The sequence below is a fragment of the Argiope bruennichi genome, chromosome 5 (assembly GCF_947563725.1).
Source record: "Argiope bruennichi chromosome 5, qqArgBrue1.1, whole genome shotgun sequence".
In the NCBI taxonomy this organism is placed as follows: domain Eukaryota; kingdom Metazoa; phylum Arthropoda; class Arachnida; order Araneae; family Araneidae; genus Argiope; species Argiope bruennichi.
The window spans coordinates 9,699,308-9,715,413 of NC_079155.1; positions in this window are offsets into that span (position 1 = coordinate 9,699,308).

Below are 16,106 nucleotides of genomic sequence, written 5' to 3' on the forward strand. Positions count from 1 at the left end.
ATAGAAGCTGAAAAAAAAAATTAACTGAATGCTTGAGACAAATCCCCCCGCTAATGCGCCAACTATGGAAACCTTGATTTGCGGCTTGCTTTTATGGCCCTCCCCATTTCCTGCTAATTCGATGTTTTCGACTCAACCGTCGAGCGCCAACAATACTGAGGTGGACTATATTCATTTATTTTATTATTAATATTGTTACAGAACTTTTTTTTGTTTGCAGAAGATTTCTAATATATATCCCAGAAAAAAAATATTCTTATTGAATAATATTATTTATTTTTTGAAGCTCAAACTAGTATGGTGGAAAGCGCATTATATGATAAGGAATAAAACTTATATTTTGATTACATAACTGACCTCTAATACTTTTACTTTTAAAAAATGTGTTCTTTTTGACACTTAACGTCTATATTTAAAATTTGTAACTAAAAACTGTTGAAATTGTAGTTAAAAATAAAAAATAGTTAAAGATGATAAATTTTAAAATTATTACGCAATAATGGTGGTTTTTTTTTGGGGGGGGGGATTATCATAGCGAAAATTTCTTAGCAATCTTTAGCAATCTGAAATTAAATGTCAAATCTTTAAAAATTTAGCATTCTGAATTTAAATGTTAATTAAAAAAAACTTAGCATTCTGAATTTAAATGTTAATTAAAAAAAACAGCATTCTGAATTTAAATGATAATTATTTTAAAAAATCTTAGCATTCTGAATTTAAATGTCAATACTTTATAAACTTAGTAATCTGAATTTAAATGCTAATTATTTAAAACTTAGCAATCTGAATTTAAATGTTAATTATTTGAAAACTTAGCAATCTTCAATTTAAATGTTAATTCCTTAAAAACTTAGCAATCTGAATTTAAATGTTAATTCTTTAAAAATTTAGCAATCTGAATTTAAATGTTAATTATTTAAAAAACTTAGTATTCTGCATTTAAATGTTAATTTCTTAAAAACTTAGAAATCTGAATTTAAATATTAGTTATTTATAAATTTAAAATTTAGAGAGTGCATTTAATTGTTTAGAATAAAATACTTTAATATTCAACAATTTTAATCTTAATATATTTTTTATTATTTTTCAGTATCTCAGCATATTATCTCGGATCATGATTGCCAATAAATTTTAATGTATTTCCACCCTGAAAATAATTGCCTACTTTCGAATCGTTAAAACTGAATTTATTTTAAGTTTTCATCACGCTAACCGCCTTTAACTTCCAGCTTATTCTCTCAGATTACTGACTGTTAAACTATTAATATGGAATACATTTATTCAAATTTCTCGGTGCTATATAATGAGACTGAGGCATATGATTTAAATGAAATCGTTCTACAATAAATTATTGTGTATTCAAATTAAAATGTGTATATATTACTCATATAGTGTATATTTCAGATATTTTATAGGATTCTTAGTTAGTTCGTGATGTAACTGATTATAATTTATCATAGAATTTGTAGTTATTTCATGAATGCATCATATTATATGGAATAACCAATTTCAAACTTTAATCATGTAAGTCATAGAGATTATCTATCTGACGATGGTTCACCCTTATTTCGTTCAGATTTAAACTCTTTGATTTCGTTTACACTTTTTTCCTTTGGCCGGATGGAGGTTTCGCTGACACCGAGATTTCATTGTCGAGAATTTCTAATAATATTTTGGAATTTCTTTATTAGCTCAAAGAAATGATAAATTAATTTAAATCTATGAAAAGAGGCATTTTGAAATGCTAACGATGATTTATTTACATTTGGTTATTGTCATCCTACAATAAGTAATTACACTTATTTTTGTATCACGCATATTAGCTGATTATTTATATAAATTTTTAAATTGTTTTTCATTTATTATTTAAATTGTGGTTTTTATTCGGTTTGCATCAATAGTTACCTGTAAATGATTTCATAGATTACTCATTAATGTCTCTTTGTCCTATACATAGTTGTATAGGATTCTCTGTCCTATTCTAGCTTTACAGGGTACATCTAGCGTATCTTTACAGCTGCAGCTTAAGCTCTACATAAAAAGCTTATAGCTAGAAAGAAAGAACCAACATTTCGAATGCTTTCCGGCTTCTATCCATAACAAGAAAATTTTATTTAGATAAAATGTTTCGTAGAAAAGCATTTCAACGATAACGGAAAATAAAATTTTCCTTTAGAGCTAATAAAAGATAAATAAATTAACACCAACCACATTACAAAATACATTCAAACATCAACTGCCGATTCATTAAGACTCAGTATTGATGTGCGTTGCACTGTTTTCTTTAAGTTAACTTTGTTTTCAAAATCTTTCGCTTTGTGTATGCAAATTTGAGATGTTATCTAAATACGCTGATTTCTTTGATACCTGTGAAAATTAAATGAGGATGCGATAACTTGTGGAGACTTTTCTTTCAATATTCCTCTTAGAAACCTCTTAGAACCTTATTCCTCTTTATTCCTCTTAGAACCTTAGAAATTCAACTAGTTAATGACAATGCGTCCAAGGATATCTTCATGAAGTAGTCCTTATTTGTAGTGTAATTTTTTTTCCTATTAAAAGATTATTTTTCTAAAATACGTATTCCTTGAACTAGAAAAATTATTCTTTGAATAATAAATTTTCGACCTTAATCATATTGGAAGTTGTTTTATTTATGGAAAAAGAAATATATTTTCTAAGATGTATTTCTAATGATGTAAAAAAAATTAATGTAACTTTAAAACTTTAGAAAGAATTTTATGCGAGTCATCTTAAGAAACTATATAAATAAATAGGAATAATTTGCTTTTTAGTTTAATATGAGAGAGGAAAAGACGGTCGTAGCTTTATTATGTTAAAACCATCTATTTATTTTACTTGCGATATATCACATTTCCTAATACGATTTCTGACATGAAAAATTACGATTTAATTCCTTCAGTTTGTTTTATTTGTTTTCCGTTTCAAAACATTTTGCATTCTCTGATACAAAGAACACATAGAGGAATTTTGGAAATTGTAGGAAAATGTAGCCTCGAAAATTTAATAATCCTCCATATTCAGGTAAAAAAACCCACTTTAGAACGATACTTTTCAACTCCTCAATGAAATAATATACTCTCTGATATTCATAGAAGCGCTCTGTTATTGACAAATTTAGTTAAAACTTTGGATTTTTGATATCTTTCTGTTCAAAACGAGGAAATTTATAAAAGTTACAAATATATATATAAAAAAAAAAACTAAGAATTGTATAATCTTTCTCGTTTTCAATGACTTTTAGAATCGCCTTGTTTAATATTAGAAGTCAATAAAAATGAGTTAAAATCATCAAAGACATTTTAGATAAACTAGAAATAATTAAGTATAATGTAGGTATGGATTTTTAAAAAAAAGTAAAGGACAGCATTCAGCGTAAATCGACAAAGTGTCCGAATTTTTTTCTTCTATGACATTAAATGATACCAATATTAAATAAAATGACGTTCTCCCAAATAAATAATGAACATTCAATGTTGTGTATCTATCATCATTCTGATAAGCAATTAAAATATTGAAACGTCATAACAGACTCATCAAATTTTAAAAACAGCACGTATTCCAATGAAAATCTTCAGCATTTGTCCAATAAATTTTATATTCTGCTTGTCTTACAATATATATATATTGCAGAAACTACCCCTCATTTCTGGTAATAATCTTCTTAAATAAGTGTTTCAGTTATCAGAAAAAAATTTGCCTCTAATTTGAAAAATTGAAAGTCCTTAAAATACAGAATGCAACATAATCCGAAAAATTGGAAAATCATGTTTTGCGCTGAAATAAGTAGCATTAATTGACTAACAACATTCTTTTAACTTGCATTAATGTTATTTTTTATAATCGAAAGGATTTATGTTTTAAAACAAATTTAATGACTGAATTTGTTATAGAAAATCCCTTCTGAATGTTTGAAAGATTCATTATATTTACAGAATACTCTTTAGAGTTTTAATACTCAGCAATAAGTGCGGATGGATTACAACGTTAATTACAAAAAAATATTGGAGTTGTAAAAAATGGGGGCGTTTCCATTATTTTCGAGTTTGCATTTGTAATTCCTCTCCAGAATAAATACTAAATGATAATAAAATATTTTATTATTATTGTTAAGCAAAATAAATATTATAGGTATATAAAATTCATGATTACAAAAACTAAACATTTAAGCGAAAAATTTGTATTAGTACAGATTTTGAAGAAAAATGTTACGATTTCAAACACTTTATGGAATCTTCGAAGTTTTTTTTTAATATATATATATATATATATATATATATATATATATATATATATATATATATATATATATATATATATATATATATATATATATATATATATATATATATATATATATATATATATATATATATATATATATATATATATATATATATATTCTAAACATGATATCATTTCGAAATTTTCTGATTATGTTTTAATAATAAAAATGTTTTATTATTTTTATTGAAAATTGCTAGTTTGTTAAACATGATTTCATTTAAATAAAACTGTATTCATTCTTTCTATCTTTTTTTAAATTGATTTTTGCTAATTTCGGCAAATTTCTTAGACTTAAATGCAATTAAAACATTTTATGACATGTTCTTATTAAATAGCTCTTAATGTCATATTATATATTTAACGTTATGGAATATAGACAGCACTTTTTTGCTGTTGCTTCTTTGATACTATCATTTCTTTTAATAAAGTATCAAATTTTGAGAGTTATGAAAGTCATGTAAGTAGTTGAATTAAAAATTAAGCGAAATATCGATATCTATGTAAGAACATATATATGAATGCTATTCACTTGTCATAAAAACTGAATTTATTCCCAAGTGAATATCTTAAAAAAAGATCAAAATTAGAAAGAAATTCATATCTCTGTCTTCAATTTAGTAAAATGGGAACATTTTAGCTTAATTCATCAGTTTTATCTCTATTTGGCTAGACTATTTTAGGCAGAAGTTGCATTCCCTGCGTAATTTTTTTTTACATCCTGGAATTTACAAAAAGAAAAATAATGATATAATATATTATATGCCTATATTATGTACTTTATTATATTATAAGGATAAAATGATTATTCATTTTATCATGCTTGTTTAATGAATGCTATTTTCCAGTCGATTTTAAATTATATTTCTAATTTCATGAAACTATCCCAAAGTAATACAAAATACGAAATATATATTCCTTAAATTTCGTTAAACCTACAAATTTTTTAGAACATAAATTATCTACAACTTTGGAAGGAGTAATTAATTATTTTTTAATTCATTTTTTTACACCGTGAATGTCGATTTAACAATTAAACAGCCTCAACAGCGAAAGAAAAATTAGTATCTATTGCATCAGGTATTCTGTAATGAAAAATTAAAAATTATTTCACTGAAAATTCCTTACTATGTGAGTGTTTTTATCATCACATCCCTCTTTAAATGGATTTTATGCGAAAACTTGCACCAAAGTTATTGAATAAAAAATTCAGAAAAAAATAATTTCTAACTAATTAAAACTCTAGAAGGAATTACGCACGGATTCTAGAATTTTTAAGCCAGTAGTATGGCCCTTTGAGAGGTTTGAAATTTTTTGTTTTTGTCGCACGCGTATTGCAGTTTACAGTTCGTATCGGAGCTTGAAAACGACAATGAATTTTAAAACAAAAAAAATATATATAGTAGACTTTCTATCCTTATTTATAAGATGAAATTATTTGCTCCTTATGTTGTAAGGAAATCTTTTGAAAACTCTTTGAGGTATTTCAAATGTTTCTAAATTTAAAACTGAAGCAAATTAGTATCAGTATTAGTTTAGCTAAACCTTTTGTATCCTTGCTTTCTGATATGCACAGGGATTTCCGGTTGCTTTTACTGTTTTATATTATCTTATTAATTTTAGCATTAAAGCACTTTATCATATTGCAATTTTTGATAAGTACTTATAAAATATATGACATGTTATTAATTTTAAAAATATAACCTAATAAAATGCAATTAAAATTATAAGACAATAAAATTTTTGCTATTTGTTTTGTATCAGTAAAATGGAATCATATTAAATTGATGCAAAATGTATTTATGACGCAGTAAATTCTCTGCAAGAACATAAGAACTTTGCGACATATTAATGAAAAACTTCTACTGAAGCAATAGATGGCGATTATTAATAGGAATAGAACCAGGAAATTTGTTATGCATAGAAAAGAGAATCAAAAAAATCTAAACAGATTTAACTGTCTTTCTGTGAAAGGTTTAGAAACCTTTTGGATGCCAGTTTCTCCCGAAATTCTCTTGTTAATGTGATTACAAATCAGTTTTTTTCTCTGTTTATGTATACAAATATGTAAATGTGTATTAGATGATGATGGAAATTCTAGGTATCTCTAACATCACATTTATTTTAAATAGTTTCTAAAAATTTTTGAGAGTCATGCAATCAAAAACGTATATATTTGATAACTGAACACAATTATGGAACATCATGCCATGCATTTATATCTGTATTAAACGATTTTCTTAGTTTTTAATACCGAAAGCTTTTATTTTATTTCCCAATAGTATATTTTTTATTCATCAAATCAGCAAAATGTTTCCTTGAACCATATTATTAATATCTAGAATAGTCAACTTTACATTATAGTTTAAACTTGCAGCGGTAAACTGAAATTGAGCTTTAAAGAGTTTTTAAAATCCAATGATTATTCCCATGAAAAGTGGCTGAATAATTGTTAATCTTAACAGGAAATTTTAATTGTGTGTCCAGCTTTGCAATTTTGAATTTTGTAATAAAGATATGTATTGCCAAATATATTTTCGAGTTTTGAACGCAGGAAAAATGTTTGTTATACAGCTAAATTTTGAAGCAGTTATAGCGATAGCATTTTCTTTGGAAATTTATAGAAAACTGCTCTATAATTAATGGATTGGTAGTGTTTATAAATATTTAAAAGTATTTTACTGCTAAATACAACAGAATACAAAATGAAGCGTGGGGCGTAATATGTTTCATTGCATTATCATATTAAATTATGTCGTTATTTCGACTAAAATATGTTATTGTTAGTACTTTGAGTATATATTTAAATTCAAATTTTGATATCCAATCATTTTGAAAAGTTAAATTATGAAATTTAGAAATATATATTTTATTTACCACAGTATTCACGATTTTTTTTTTTATCAAAAAGAGTTTGCATCATATTTAAATAATAAATTTTACATAATTTTCTACTAAAATACCACTATATTGATATAAAAATATTTTTAATATATATATCGTTTGTTTTTGCTCATTCTTAACTTTATAAATGAGTAGTGTTATGTATTTTTCCACATCCTTTAAACAGTATATAAAAATGTGAAAAAATGTAGATAAATATAAAAAATATCACACCACGTTTCTCTTCACAAATAAAAAATATTCATTGTAATCGATAACCATACATTTATAACCAAACTCTTATAAAATACCAACATTTTCTCTACAACAGATACTTACTCAATAACGCCTTTACATTTTTACACAGTCATAGATCTTTTTCTTCCTTTCTTTAAATTGGCCGAAAGAGCTAATATTAAAGGAATTGGATAATATTTCATTGCTAAATAGATTTTGTAGAATTAATTTAGAACTGGTAATTATTTATTATAATAAAATCAAAATATATAATGAATATAAAAAGCATGTTTAATCTAATTTCTTAAGTTAGAAAACGTTTTATTTTTTTTAAACCATGAGTACAGTGAAATGCTAAAGAAAAATTTTAAGAATCATTTCCTTTTCTGTAATAACAGAGATTATTCTTTGGTGCTTTATATGCAGCAGGAAAATGTTATGTTGCATTGTGTAAAATAAGAAAAACTGTAAATTATTTATTTGAAAGTTTATTTTCCCTTTAATACTTTCATAATTACTTTTTTCTGAAAAAATTCAGCCATTTAACTTTTTATTTAGCTTTTTGTATAAGAAACAAATAAAATTATTGTACAGCTAAAATTTTCAACAACAATGGAAATTTCTTTTCTTTCTTCGGACTGGATAACAAATAAAAAATGAATTAGATAATACTTGTTTTCTAAATAGTTTTTCAGAATTAGTTTAAAACTGATAATTATTTATTATAACAGATAAAAACACATCAAAATATATGATGAACATAAAAAATAGCTTTAATCTAATTTCTTAAACTAGAACTTTTTTTTACAATGGATATAATGCATCGTTGCAGATGAATTTTCAGAATAATATTTTTTTTTCTTTAATAACGGAGATAATTCTTTGAGGAATTATGTGCAGCAGGAGAATGTGATGTTGCATTGAGAAAAATAGGAAAAACTGTAAATAATTTACTTGAAAGTTTATTTTTCCTTAACACTTTCACAACTAGCTTTTTTCCCCGGAAAAAATTCTGCAATTCAACCTTTCATTTAACTTTTTGTATTAGATACAAATAGACTTCTACGACAGCCATGGGAGAGAGAGAGAAAAAACACAAGGAAATGTTATTAAACTCTCTCACTTTCTTTGAACTGACCCGTTCAATGCCTCACTTCTTCCCTCTTTACTCTGGAGACAAAAGACCTCAAAATCGATACTGCTTTTTAGATAGAGAGGGGGAAGTCTGACATTTCGATGAAGAAAAAAAAACTATAAACAATAGTTCTTCAACAGAAAGCCTGCCAATAAAAAGGACGAAAAAAATCGGATACACAATGGTATTCCGCCACGAAATTTCCGCTTTAAGTTTTCCAAATCGAAGCTGAGAATGAATGAAATGATATATATATTATTTAATATATACATATAAAGCTATCTTTGAAAGGAAAAAGCTATATCGATATATCGGAAAAGGACGAAAGGAAATGAGGAAAGAAAGGAAGTGACAAGGAGGAAACTGGAAGCAAAAGATACAGATAAAAGAAGTCCTCTCAATTTTCTGCTCGAATATGCACATTGTGACAAAATTTGCTTCTCAGCGATGCCTGTATATACGGATGCAGATAAAAGAATGAATGATACTGAATGTTTACATAAATTTGGATAAAATGATGTATTACTTTGATTTTCATACTGGAGTTATGTATTACTTTGATTTTATTTAATTTAATATTAATTTTCATTGCTTTAAAATTGACTGATAGTAAATCAAAAGTTTCTTTCATCTCTCTTTACCTATTCTAAATTGTGAAGAATTTTCTTTTTAACTTATATATTTGAAGCTAAGTATTCATGTATGGTGGATATCAAATATTCAGAAATGTAATAAAAAGGTTATAATAAGTAATTATTTTCAGTTATAATAAGTAAATAAATTTGTTGCATTGAATAGTTGAATTAAAGATGATAAACACGCGCATTACATATCAGTTTGTAATGAGTAACTAATTTAAAAATTGTACATACATTTCAATTTAATATTCTTGAGGATATTGAGATCGGAGAAATTCTTATTTTCATTGTTTTATAATTGATTGGAATAAATAAAAAAATTCTTTTATTTCTGTTTGCATATACAATATTCGTGCACATTACATAACAGTAAGTATTCAGTAACTAAATAAAAATAAATAAAAAAATAAAAAAATAATTAAAAAATAATAATTTAAAAAAAATAAATTAATAATAATTAAAAAAATAATTTTTTCAATATTTTCCAATAAGTTTAATGCACGTAGGTTGTTCCAAAATAATATTCAATAAAGCTAATATTTCTTCTCATTATCACACCACAAAATTTAGCTATGTAACTATTAAATTTCTTTAATAATTTCTTATTTTTAATTAAGCATGTTTCAATCATTACTTTATGGTTATCGATTTTATGTGGGTTGAAATTTTTACAGTTGAATATTAAAACAACTTAATAGAACTATCGTTCACAACCAACAAATAGTTACTATTTCCTAATAAATTGATTCCTGATTATTCCCGAAATTAAAATTATATGTGTGAGTGTACACATTCGGTGACTTATCAAAAGTTTCGACCAGTTTCTAGAAAATTCTTTTTTTTAATACAGAAAAGAACAAAAATAAAATTTAAAGCATTTAGGAAAATTATTTTATTGGTTTATGATTATAATGATAATGTAAAATAAAATATTAATAACAATATTATAGTATATTATTAAATAAAACGTTTAGGATTAATGAAGCAGCAAATTAAATAAGACAATTGCCTAATTTACAATGCATATTGCCTATTCTTATCTTCTAAAATATTGATTTACAATAATTTCCCCAAAATACAATAACTTTTTATTACGTTACATGTGTAAAAAAATATTAAAGATTAAGTGCTTTTAGACAAATTTTTCATATTCTGATAAATGGCACTAAAGATATGAACACTTTAGTTCGAAAAAAAACTAAACTTCAATATTAAATGAATATAAGAAATGAGTATCAAGTTCCTTGTCTTAATGCAACACACTTCGGAATTTTCATTGTTCTTAGTAAGTAATTTAAGCTTACCTATTTGTCCTCGCCATGTCTAACATAAAAATTGGTCTTGTTGAATTTTGACATCTCTATGCATTTCGTCGTTAAGTAAAAATTATTTTGATTATATTGAAGAAATAAATAAAGATTTTAAATTTGTAACCTCGTGTTGTTTACATGTGTTGAAAATGAGATTAGAAATAAACGCAAGCAAATGAGGTATGCATTTTTAAAACTTTTTACATGCTTCAACACTTAGGCTTTCCGAATTTTCTAACTTTTTAAACTCTGTAATGAATGCGAAAATTCTACGATTCCCTTAATGGTAATACATATAGGCATGAATTTAAATAATAAACAACCATATAATTTGCACCAATTCTTGTTATGTAATATGAATGAAAATGTATAAAATATCCAATACGATCAACAGAAAACAACTACTAGACCAGTAAAAAAACAGTTTAATGAAAGTGATTTTACGTGAAAACGTACGTATGAGCTACGTATGAAATTTACGTATTGAATATATATACTGAAATAAATCATTTATATATACATGTCGAATTTTCAAATGTAAATGTATCGAATCGAATTTTGAAATGTAATATATATATTTTTTAATTGTTCATAAATATTTTCTTTTCATGTATATAAATATATGCTGCGATTTAGGACAAAATATACAAACCTTAAACAGTTAAGAAATTCCTTATATAGAGAATGTAGTTATTTGTAATGTTTGATCTGAAAAAAGTTATAAAACATAATAATTTCTTATCATAAATTTAAAAGGCATTGAAAACCCCTTTTCAGATACTCTTATAGAAATTTGTTAAAAAATTGAAAATCAGTATATATTAAAAATGAAGTTATAATAATAATTATTATCTTGTTCATGACTATTTCAAAATCCATGCTTATCCTTATAAAAGATTTGCGGAGATTGAAGTACCCGTTTGTAGTTTCTAAGTCAAAAGACGAGATTTATTTTAAAGAATAAAATGCAAAAACCATAAAATATATTTCCAAAACGTGAGAAAAACTTGATTCATGAAATATGGTTCTATCTGTGAACAGCTCATAAATCACCATTTTTTTTAACTATTCATGGTTTGCATTCTTGAAATGGGAGGTTTTAATAGGAAATGCGTAACAGAGAAACTGACTTAGAATTTTTTTTTAAAGAACACATTTTCTTTATTTGATAATTTATCTCTTACAAAATTAAACGAGCTTTTATAGAATATTCTCAGACTTGAAGGCTTTACAGTTAAAATCAAACCACGGATTGAAACTGTAAGATTCTTGTCATAGGAAAAGCAATTTGTGGATTTTCCTCTGGGCTTTGTTTAAAAATAACATTACACGAGAAACGTTTGCTTTGTTTTTAAAAGAGCCAAATTGCCTCATAAAATATCATAAACTTGAAGAGAAGGAATGCGCTCTACCTCCAACTCAGAGATTGAACAATGTTGATTACATGAAGTTAACAAATTGTTCTAAACACATTTTAAAACATATTTAAAAGTTAGACTATTTACTAAAATGCATTTAGGATTCATGTCCATTACCTGTAATGAAAACAAAAATCTGAACAAAATAAGCGAAAAATAAATCATAGCTTATAGACGAAACAAATAATTCCATTGCTATTTTTAGTATTTTTCATATCAAAAGTGACAACTAGTTTTTGCTATAATTCAATAATATAGATCAAAACTTATCTTGAATATGAGCAGTATTCTTTGCATACAGATATAAACACTGATTATTTCTTGTATCTTAATATCAGTTCACTTGTAAAAAAAAAATCGCAAGAATGCTCATTCATTTAATTTTTATATCATATATTTTAGCTTGGTATTTAATCAACAAACAAAGATATCGTTAGCTTTTTGTTAACATAGAATCTATTCATGCTTTGCTTGGTTTTACACGCTCATGCGAGAAAATCTCAACTGCCCTGCGAAGCAAAATTTGTTTCAATAATACAAGGCGCTAGGCAAGGAAACGAAATTAACCACAACCTACGCTGACACCCTTATAAATTAACCGCAACCCCTAACCAATTTCTCACCGGGAAGACAGCCTAGACTCGGCGAAACCCTTTTCCCAGAAGCTAATAAATCAAACTCGGGCTCGAACTCAACGATTTAATTTCGGACTCGACTCTGTCCTACTCCTAAAGTTTGTGCTTGCCTTTTGCCGCTCTTAACACTTCCAGTTAAATTTGATGTATAGTCAGCCTCTTTTCTCTGTTATAAAGCGGCCTCCTCGAAACCCGTATTTCATAAAGTCGTGAGATCTTGTTAAGGAGCTTTCGCCTTTTCCATTGGGACGTTGGAGGAGGGAAATAAATAATACCCGCTAGTCCATTGGGATGTCACGCTTAAAATTTAAGTGTTGTTTTGCGGATGTATAGTCTCTTGAAACTGAGTATAAATGAAGCGCTGGCTAAATAAGGCGGCTACGGTAGATATATTTGCCATAACAGCTAATTAAACTCTGTAACTCTGTAACATTTTATTAAGACAAATTTTCTTTCAAAATCAATTCTATGTGACATTATATTTTGATTTTTTTAGAAACAAAATTTGATCTTGACCTAAATTAATAAATTACGCAATGTTCTTGGTTTATTTGTGTATATTAAAACATTTATCGAGTTAAAACGTCTTAAGCTATCATTTGATTATTTTGCCTATATAACTTAATGCATGAAGATGAATAGTTTTCAATTCAGCGCTTGATGCTGTAATATTCCATAAATATTTTTTATAATTAAATGTTGCCTTAAAATTCATTCATTTCTTATTTCCATTTATTATTAAATAATTATCAAAATATTTTCAATGATTTTTAAGTCATTGCGGAAAAAAAACATTTATTTCCAAAATAAAAACAAATGCAACCTAATGTACAGATATTTCAATTCACATAGAATATTTTCTTTGAAACCTCAGCGTTATCAGTGATTTATATATAAATAGTATTTCTTAATTCAAATAATATAAGGGATTTTGAATGCATTTGGTGCAGGTTTGTTGACTAAAATAATAATTTGCGGAGGTATTATTCTATTGTGCTTACAAATCCTGAGTAATAATGTAGAAACTGATTTCCAAAATAAACAGAATATGATTAAAAATTAAAACAAAGGTTTATCAAACAAAAATATTATTTAATAGTTATGAGGGCTACAATCAATTTTAGATAATTAAAACTTAATAAAATTACAAAAAATTGATTTATGACTATAAAATATATTTTTTAAGTTGAGATAAAAATTAATTAATTAATTAATTTTATCACTTTCTTGTATAACAGTGTTCTAAGGCTGTTTCCACTTAAAAAATATTAAAAATTTTAAATTTTATTTATTGCCTCAAAATTGAATGATTAACTAATACTTCTTCCGCACTATATGCTAGCAACGAAAATATGAATGTTTGTGATAAATTTAGCTTGGGAGTAATACAAAAAGAAAAATGAGAAAAAGTATTTACAAGCATTTAAAAGTAAAAATAAAAGTGAACATTTAGTTACGTTACACTAACACAGTTAACTATTTAGTTATAAAAGTATGTAAAAAGTAAGTATACAAGTAAAGCATTTAATAGAAATAAAAAGATGCAAAAATAAAATAGCCATACAAGTTAAAATTACATAATATAATTAATATAATAAAATACAGTAAAAATAATATAAAAACTCAATTACAGAAGGGTGTTTGATTGTTCATCTTAAAAGCCATTAGCAAAATAGAAAAAATTATATTTTAAACAATACCATGTATAAATGAAAGATTTTACAACTAGTACTATTGATAACCGTGTTCCTACTCTGGATACCTTATTGGATGTATATAAAATTAACGCTTCTACAGAAAAAAGTCAGCAAGGAGATGGACTAGAAATTTCGTTATTATTTAATTTTCGTACTTGGAATTATACAATACAGAATCTTAATTATTAAACTGGATTTAAGGCGCATAAATGTTAATTAGTTAAATAAGTATTAATACACATAGCTAAATCTACAGATATGCCTGTAGACCCAAGTGTCTTCAGTACGTGAAGAAATTCAGGATATGCGCTTAATACACCTACAAGAATCGTCATAATTATTTAAATTATTCTATTTAGTGGGGGGAGCATTTCGAACAATATAAAACTAATTTCACTTTTCTATTCTTTATGTTATTTATATCTATTTGTTTATCACTGCTACCAAATTTTTAACAGTTTTAATACATTATTTAGTAATGACAATAAAAATTGCAGTTATTGAATTAATCGTCGTTATCTATCTCTTGTTTGTTAAGTTATATATTTACTGAAACAATACTTTTGACTTAATTTAATAAATATTACTTTCCGTTTACTGTTATATAAAATTCATTTTCAGACTGCTTCATATTTTTGAAACAGTCACTGGTATGATCAAAAATTACGAGGTAATTGCACAAAACTGGAGAGTAAAAAAGAAGTGAATAGATAAATTATCGATGTTTTACAGTTTTTGTTTCTTCTAAGGACATAAAAAACTGGCAGCCTTATTTGGCTAAAAAAATGGATATTAAAAATTAAAAAAAAATAGCTAATACGCATACGGAAATGATCTAGCTCTAATTAGAAAGAAGATGCATTAATTAAAATGTTGTAAGAAAGAAGCAGCCATATCATTTCTTTTAATCTTCTTTGAAGCGACATTTGGATAAGCAGTAGCAAAAATCTTGTTAAGAGCAACAAAGTAAGAAAAAAAAATGTTAACAACATAAAAAAGAATATCTTATTTATTTATTTTGCTACTTTGAATTTCGGGAAAATAATTATATGTTAGTTAAATTTTGCTTATGGGTTTTGCTATTTACTTTGAAATTTATACAATACGTCTGTAGCATTTAAAAATTTATAAATAGTTCAAATGACTGGTAATTGCTTAACATTTCGTCGATTTTTCACTTATAAATTGATAACCATTCAAATAAATAATGTAGATATAATAATGTTAAGGACATATCAATTTAAGAATTCAGAAGAGATCCAAGCAATTGTTAGTTAATAGTTAGGAGATGGTCTCGCAACACAGTGATGCTCAACCTCTCTGCCATAATTGACTCAGTAGAAACGTGTTGCTTTTAGAGTGGAATTTTCTTCTGTTAAATTTAAACATACTCATAACTCATCGTTTAAATATAGTTTAACAGTTTTCTGGAGGAGTTTCCATTCATTTTATTTTGCAATTAGAAACAAACATATTATTACTTTTCGAAAACATTCGAAGAAATGTCTGAAAATTTATAATTTAAATTCTATATGAGCATTGCTATTTATATTTAAATATTTTATTTCTTCTGTGGTTGAATTTTCCTTTAAAACTCATTGAATTCGTGAAAATTCTCACATGTTTTTTTCAAACATGCATTTCAGCTTATTTTTCTTAAATATTTGTAAGTAAAAAATATTTATTAGGAAAATAAGATATACCGGACTAACAGGTAAGGTTGATACAAAAACACATTCAAATGCATTGTATACATTTATATTTTTCCTATAAAATTGATTGTTTTCAATGAAAATACAATGCTTTTTTTTTCTATACGAAAAACAAGTATACTTGTGTAGTTCCAAA